This window comes from Trachypithecus francoisi, unplaced genomic scaffold (assembly GCF_009764315.1).
Source record: "Trachypithecus francoisi isolate TF-2019V2 unplaced genomic scaffold, Tfra_2.0 Lachesis_group13, whole genome shotgun sequence".
In the NCBI taxonomy this organism is placed as follows: Eukaryota; Metazoa; Chordata; class Mammalia; order Primates; family Cercopithecidae; genus Trachypithecus; species Trachypithecus francoisi.
Genome location: NW_022681458.1, coordinates 113961888 through 113970721, shown reverse-complemented (window position 1 = coordinate 113970721; position 8834 = coordinate 113961888).

The window sequence follows — 8834 nt, the reverse complement described above, 5'->3', positions numbered from 1 at the left end:
GCTGTGGACTAAATTGCGTTCCCTCAAAATTTAATAGCCCCAATTCTCATTAAGACCATATTTGGAGGGCCTATAAGAAGGTAATTAGGATTAAATGCGTTCATAAAATGAAGTTCCTAATATGAAAGGGATTGGTAGCCTTATTTTAAAAAATAGGGTTTCCCTTTCTCTCCCCCACCACACACACACATACACACACACACGTACACATGCACGTGCTCCCAAAAAAGTCTATATGAGGACACAGCATGAAGGCAGCCAACTACAAGCCAGGAGGAGAGCTCTTATCTAGACCAGAATGAGCTGAAACTTTGATGTCCAGAACTGCATGAAGATACATTTCTGTTGTTTCTCACACCTTTGGCATGACTTTGTTATGGCAGCATGAAAAGACTAATACAGAATATATCCCAAGAAATCTGAATATAACTCACACTCTCCAAATGCTTTCTAGACAAGCAAGAGTCAGCCTTCTAAGTCGTATTGAAGGTCCCCCCACCCCGGGATAGCTGATTGGAGGCAGTATTAGCATGTCTCTCCCACTTGGAAAGACAAAACAGTGCATAGATACTCCCAGTGTGAGATTTCGTTTCTAAGAAGCAATGCAAGAACTTAGTAGGAAAACAGAAATCCACAGACTCTTTGAAAGTAGCAGCAGGCTGCCGCCTACACCATGAGCAAGCAAAAAAACTAAGTCCTCAGAGCATGAGAGGAGAATAGACTGCCCAGACCTAGGGAAGCCATTCTTTATTCTGCCTCACAGGGGACCTCGCAGAAGTCTCCCAACTAACTCAGGCAGCAGTGGCAGGTTGAAAGAATCTCCCAAATGAATTTTGCAACATAACCTCAAATGGGGAAGAATTCCCTTGGTCAGAACCCATGAGTGAGTCGGAAGTGTGCTGCAACCAAGAGCACAGGAGCTCTGCACCCTGAATGTGCAGGCAGATTGGGAAGGGCATAGCATGAAAGCCATGGTTGCTATCTCTGCAGGGAGAGTTTATGGCCTGGGGCAGTTGTGAGTTCTGAGCGTAGACTGTCTGAAACTTAGTTTGCTACTGCTAGAGAAAAACTGCAGCTGGGAGATCTGCCTTGCCAAGTCCCTGAGTGGGGTTTACTGCCACCTGCTACTTCCCACTTCCTACACAAACTCTTCCGCAGCAGAGGCAGCTATGCTCTGGAATATTACCCCAGTGGCCAGAGAACTGCCCTCCTTACTCCCACAGGGGCCACTCCTGAGTATAAACCTGCCTGACCCAGCCCCGCCTTGTTTTGTCCTTCACCCACCCTGGTAGCTTAACACAAAGGACAAACCTTTCAGGAGCTTTATGACCCTGCCTATCATCTGACAAACCAGAGTACCTCCCCTGGGTTACATAAGGCAATCACAAAGCTGACCAGGTGCTCTTTTGAAATTGTCAACTCTTGGCTGGAAACCAACTGATACAGTCCATTACAGCATCTCCAGGTAGAAAAAAACTACACCCAGGAAGGAGAAAACCTGTGTGCAACCTAAATTACCACCCATTGCCTGTACAATTCTGGCTCATCAGGAGGTTCTAAGTCTGATGAACCTGACAGTTCATCACTACAACTGGTATTTGAGAAAGCCAGCAAACTATGGCTATCTATAACCAAGGAATCTCACAGAGTCTATGTCACTCCCCTGTCATTCCTATCAGAGCTGGTGCTAGTACCCACTGCTGGGAGACTTAAGTACAGACCACATCTCAGGATCCCTTGCAGACATTCACCAGCACCAGCCTGGAGTTGCTACACACCAAAGAGCAACAGCACTCACAATAGTCTGGCTCTCTGGAACTTATATTTCCTAGAAGAAGGAGAGGGCCCCAAATCAAGGGGACACCCCTTGGGACAAAACCCAGATAGCAGGCCTTGAGCCCCTGACCTTTCTGCTGGTGGGAAGTTTCTTCCAGTGGAGCCACAGTTGCAGTTCTAGGCTCAGCTGAGAAAGTCTTCAGTTCTACCCCAATACTCAGGCAACTCTGGTACTCATGAAATGTCTTAAAGAATGGGACAAGTTTACTATTTGTCCACCACCACAGACACAGTTGGGGTTTTCCCATAGGAGCTCAGTGTGGGTGCACCTAGAGACAGATGTTCTGTAACACCTCAGGGAGACTGCATCCCCACAGGAGGAGTGCCCTCCAAGTGCAGGTTTACATGAGAGGTAGAACCACAATTTCTCTCTACTTGAAACACCAACATTCCCACAGATGAAAACAAAGGAACCTGTCTGATCAGAATAGCTGGAACACCAGATCAGGAGTGTGTCTTGGTGGGGGAATGATTTCCTGTTGTCCTGGCAGAGAAGCTGAGGTAAATCTGGTCCTTCCCACTGATAAGACCTCATTGTGTTTCATTGAGAGCTCTCCCAGCCACCTCTGTCCTCTGCCCAGCCATTGGATACTGCATTTATCCACCTGCTTTAGCAACATCTGGTATCTACCTGTAGACACATCCCCTATTGGGCTGAAGTCTGAACTATTCAATTCAGTAAATAAAATCTTGGGGAAAAATTAATAAATAAAAAAGTAAACACCATGAGGGAAGGCGATAAGCTTCAAGAGGCATTTGCCATTTCACCCCTACAGGAAACAGCAAACTTGCTCACACAGTGAGACAATTGCTACTACAATCAGCACCCAAGAAGGTCATCATATGAAGACCTATAACCAAGGAACCCACACTGAGTCTTCACCCTAGAAAGCACCAGTACCTAAGTTAGATTTCAATAAACCATAAATGTTAAAATTACATCCACAAAAAGGAAAAAAATAATTTAAAAGAAGTCAAAAGTAAGTTCAAGAATAATGTGAAGAAATAGTCTACCCAAATGAGAAGAAACCAGAAAAACAATTCTGATAATAGGACAAAACAGAATTCTATAACACCCCCAAAAGATCACACTAGCCCTCCAGTAAATAATGTAAACCAATATGAAATCTTTGAAATACCAGATAAAAATTTCAAAAGGTTGATTATTAAGTTACTCAAGGAGGTACCAGAGAAAGGTAAAAACCAACAGAAAGAAATTAGAAAAGAAAAAAAGAACAATTCAGGATATGAATAGTAAATTTTCTAAGATAGATATCTTCATCAGAACTTCTGGAAATGAAATACACACTTACTAAATTATACAATGCAATGAAAAGTAGAAGAAAGAATTTCAGAATTCTAAGACAAGTTTTCAAATTCACCTAATAAGACAAAAAAAAAAAAAAAAAAGAAAAAAGAATCGAGAGAAATGAAGGACATCTCTAAGAATTATGAGATTATGTAAAATGGCAAAACCTAAGAATAATTGGTGTTCCTGCGGGAAAAGGGAAGGCAAAAAGTTTGGAAATCTTTTTTTCAGGGAATAATTGAGGAAAACTCCCTGGCCTTGGTAGAGATTTAGATATTAAAATACAAGAAGCTTAAAGAACACCTGGGAGATACATTGTAAAAAGGTCATCACCAAGACATATAGGCATCAGGCTATATAAAGTGAACAAGAAAGAAATGATTCTAAAAAAAAAGTGAGAAAAAATCATGGGGTAACCTATAAAGAAAAATCTATCAGACTAAGAGCAGATTTACAACAGAAGTCTTATAAGCCAGAAGGGACTTGGGTTGTGTCATGGTCCTCCTTAAACAAAATAACTGTAAACCAAGAGTTTTGTATCAGGCAAAGCCAAGTTTCATAAATGAAAGACAAATAAGTCATTTTCAAACAAACAACTACTGAAGGAATTTGTTGCTACCAGATGAGCCCTATTAATGCTAAAATAAGTTCTAAATCTTGAAACAGTTCAGTATACACAAAAATAGAACCTTTTGAATGCACAGAACTCACAGACCCTATAAAACAACAACACATTGACAGTAACTGAAAAATAGTAGATGGAAAACAATTGACATGATGAATGGAACAGTACCTCACACCTCAATGCTAACATTAAATGCAAATAGCCAAAATGCCCCACTTAAAAGATACAGACTAACAGAATGGACAAAGAATCACAAACCAACTATCTGTTGTCTTCAAGAGACTTATCTAACATGTAAGGATTCCTATAAACTCAAGGTAAAGGGGTGGAAAAGAACATTCTACATAACTGGAAACAAAACACAAGACAAACCAACAAACAAAAACAAATCAATACCAAAAACAAGCAAGAGTAGTTATTCTTATATCAGACAAAACGGACTTTAAAGTAACAACAGTTAAAAAAAAAAAGAGGCAACTGTCATTATATAATGATAAAAGGATCAGTCCAACAAAAGCATGTTGTCCTAAACATATATCTACCTAAATCTGGAGCTCCCAGATTCATAAACCAATTACTACTAGACCTAAGTAATGAGAGAGACAAGAACATAATAATAGTTCAATACTCCAGTGACTGCACTAGACACTTTATTAAGACAGAAAGTCAATGAAAAGATAACAGGCTTAAACTACACTCTGGAACAAAGTGACCTAATAGATATTTACAGAATCTTGTACCCAAGACCTCCATAATATACATTCTTCTCATCACCACGTGGAACATTCTCCATTACAGACCATATGACAGGCCACAGAACAAGTCTCAATAAACTTAAGAAAATCGAAATCAAACCACGTATCTTCTCTGACCACACTGGAATAAAACTATACAATCAACCCAAAAGGAATCCCTAAAACAATACAAATACATGGAAATTAAACAATCTGCTCCTGAATGATTTTGGGGTTAACAATGAAATCAATATGGAAATTTAAAAAAAATTATTCAAAATTAATGATAATAGTGCCACAAGTTATCAAAATCTCTGGCATACAGCAAAAGCCATGCTAAGAGGAAAATTTATAGTGGTAAATGTCTATATCATAAAGCCTGAAAGATTATGAATTGACAACCTAATGTCACACCTCAAGGAAGTAGAGAAATGGAACAAACTGAATCCAAAGATAGTAGAAGAAAAAAAAGTAACAAATATCAGGGCAGACCTTAATGAAATTGAAACAAAAAACACAATAAAAAGATCAGTGAAACAAAACGGTAGTTCTTTGAAAAGATAAACAAAATTGACAGTCCATTAGCTTGGTTAACCAAGAAGAAAGAAGATTCAAATAAGTGCAATTAGAAATGAAACTGGAGACATTACAACTAACACCACAGAAATATGATCATTTGCTACTACTATGAACACCTCTATGCACACAATCTACAAAAACTATAGGAAATGTATACATTCCTGGAAACATACAATCCTCCCAGATTAAATCAGGAAAAAGAGAAACCCTTAATGGGGTTCAACAAAGATTGAATCAGTAAAAACAAACAAACAAACCAAACAAACAAACAAAAACTACCACCACCAACAAAAAAGCCCAAGACCAGATGGATTCAGAGTTCAATTCTACCAGATGTTCAATTGGTACCAATTCTACTGAAACTACCCCAAAAGATAAAGAGGGAATCCTTTCTAAATCACTCTAGTAATCTAATTTCACCCTGATACTAAAACCATGAATGAACATAACAACAAAAACAAAAACAAAAAAAACCACAGACCAATATCCCTGATGAAGATAGATTAAAGCAAACAGAAAAACCTCAATAAAATACTAGCTAGCCAAATCCAACAGCACATCAAAAAGATAATACACCATGATCAAGTGGGTTTCATCCCAGGAATGCAGGGATGGTTTAACATATCCAAGTCAATAAATGTGATATATCACAAAAACAAAATTAAAAACAAACCATATGATCATCTCAATAGGTGCAGAAAAGCATTTGATAAAATACACTATCTCTTTGTGATAAAAAGTCCTCAGCAAACTAAGCATAGAAGGGACTTACCTTGAATTAGTTACAAAAGTCATCTATGATAGACCCACAGCAAACATCATACTGAATGGAGAAAAGTGGAAAGCAAAGCCCCTGAAAACTGGACAAGACAAGGATACCCAAGTTCACCACTTCTATTCAACATAGTACCTGATGTCTTAGCTAGAGCTATCAGGCAAGAGAAAGAAATAAAGGACATTTATATTGGAGAAAAGGAAGTCAGACTATCACTATTCACTGATAATAGGATTACATACCTAGAAAACCTTACAGGTTGCTCTAGAAGCCTCCTAGATTTGATCAACAAATTCGGTAATGTCTCAGCTTACAAAATCCATGTACACAAATCAGTAGCACTGATATACACCAACAACGACCAAGCTGAGAATCAAATCAAGAACTCAATCCCTTTTACAACAGTTGCAAAAAAATAAAATATCTAGGAATTAACTTAATCAAAGAGGTGAAAGACCTCTACAAGAAGTACCAAATACTGCTGAAAGAAATCACAGACGACACAAACAAAAGAAAACATATCCCATGCTCATGAGTTAGAAGAATCAATATTATGAAAATGACCATATTGCCCAAAGCGATCTCCAGATTCAATGTAATTCCCGTCAAAATATCAGCATCAACTTTCACAGAATTAGAAAAAAGAATCCTAAAATTCATATGCAACTGAAAAAGAGCCCGAGAACCACAGTAATTCTTTTTTTTTGTTTGTTTGTTTTTTTTTTTTTATTTTTTTTATTTATTTTTATTTTTTTTATTTTTTTTTTTATTATACTTTAAGTTCTAGGGTACATGTGCATGACGCTTATATCATGTATAACTCCCCCATGCAATCCCTCCCTCCTCCCCCCTCCCCATGATAGGCCCCAGTGTGTGATGTTCCCCTTCCCGAGTCCAAGTGATCTCATTGTTCAGTTCCCACCTATGAGTGAGAACATGCGGTGTTTGGTTTCTCTTCTTGTGATAGTTTGCTAAGAATGATGGTTTCCAGCTGCATCCATGTCCCTACAAAGGATGCAAACTCATCCTTTTTGATGGCTGCATAGTATTCCATGGTGTATATGTGCCACATTTTCTTAATCCAGTCTGTCACAGATGGACATTTGGTTGATTCCAAGTCTTTGCTATTGTGAATAGTGCCGCAATAAACATACGTGTGCATGTGTCTTTGTAGTAGAGTAATTTATAATCCTTTGGGTATATACCCAGTAGTGGGATGGCTGGGTCATATGGTACATCTAGTTCTAGATCCTTGAGGAATCGCCATACTGTTTTCCATAATGGTTGAACTAGTTTACAATCCCACCAACAGTGTAAAAGTGTTCCTATTTCTCCACATCCTCTCCAACACCTGTTGTTTCCTGACTTCTTAATGATTGCCATTCTAACTGGTGTGAGATGGTATCTCATTGTGGTTTTGATTTGCATTTCTCTGATGGCGAGTGATGATGAGCATTTTTTCATGTGTCTGTTGGCTGTATGGATGTCTTCTTTTGAGAAATGTCTGTTCATATCCTTTCCCCACTTTTTGATGGGGTTGTTTGTTTTTTTCTTGTATATGTTTGAGTTCTTTGTAGATTCTGGATATTAGCCCTTTGTCAGATGAGTAGGTTGCAAAAATTTTTTCCCATTCTGTAGGTTGCCTGTTCACTCTGATGGTAGTTTCTTTAGCTGTGCAAAAGCTCTTTAGTTTAATTAGATCCCATGTGTCAATTTTTGCTTTTGCTGCCGTTGCTTTTGGTGTTTTAGACATGAAGTCCTTGCCCATGCCTATGTCCTGAATGGTACTACCTAGATTTTCTTCTAGGGTTTTTATGGTATTAGGTCTAACATTTAAGTCTCTAATCCATCTTGAATTAATTTTCGTATAAGGGGTAAGGAAAGGATCCAGTTTCAGCTTTCTACTTATGGCTAGCCAATTTTCCCAGCACCATTTATTAAATAGGGAATCCTTTCCCCATTTCTTGTTTCTCTCAGGTTTGTCAAAGATCAGATGGCTGTAGATGTGTGGTATTATTTCTGAGGACTCTGTTCTGTTCCATTGGTCTATATCTCTGTTGTGGTACCAGTACCATGCTGTTTTGGTTACTGTAGCCTTGTAGTATAGTTTGAAGTCAGGTAGCGTGACGCCTCCAGCTTTGTCCTTTTGACTTAGGATTGTCTTGGCAATGCGGGCTCTTTTTTGGTTCCATATGAACTTTAAAGCAGTTTTTTTCCAATTCTGTGAAGAAGTCATTGGTAGCTTGATGGGGATGGCATTGAATCTATAAATACCTTGGGCAGTATGGCCATTTTCACGATATTGATTCTTCCTATCCATGAGCATGGTATGTTCTTCCATTTGTTTGTGTCCTCTTTGATTTCACTGAGCAGTGGTTTGTAGTTCTCCTTGAAGAGGTCCTTTACATCCCTTGTACTGGATTCCTAGGTATTTTATTCTCTTTGAAGCAATTGTGAATGGAAGTTCATTCCTGATTTGGCTCTCTGCTTGTCTGTTACTGGTGTATAAGATGCTTGTGATTTTTGCACATTAATTTTGTATCCTGAGACTTTGCTGAAGTTGCTTATCAGCTTAAGGAGATTTTGGGCTGAGACGATGGGGTTTTCTAAATATACAATCATGTCATCTGCAAACAGGGACAATTTGACTTCTTCTTTTCCTAACTGGATACCCTTGATTTCTTTCTCTTGCCTGATTGCCCTAGCCAGAACTTCCAACACTATGTTGAATAGGAGTGGTGAGAGGGCATCCCTGTCTTGTGCCAGTTTTCAAAGGGAATTTTTCCAGTTTTTGCCCATTCAGTATGATATTAGCTGTGGGTTTGTCATAAATAGCTCTTATTATTTTGAGGTACGTTCCATCAATACCAAATTTATTGAGCGTTTTTAGCATAAAGGGCTGTTGAATTTTGTCAAAAGCCTTTTCTGCATCTATTGAGATAATCATGTGGTTCTTGTCTTTGGTTCTGTTTATAT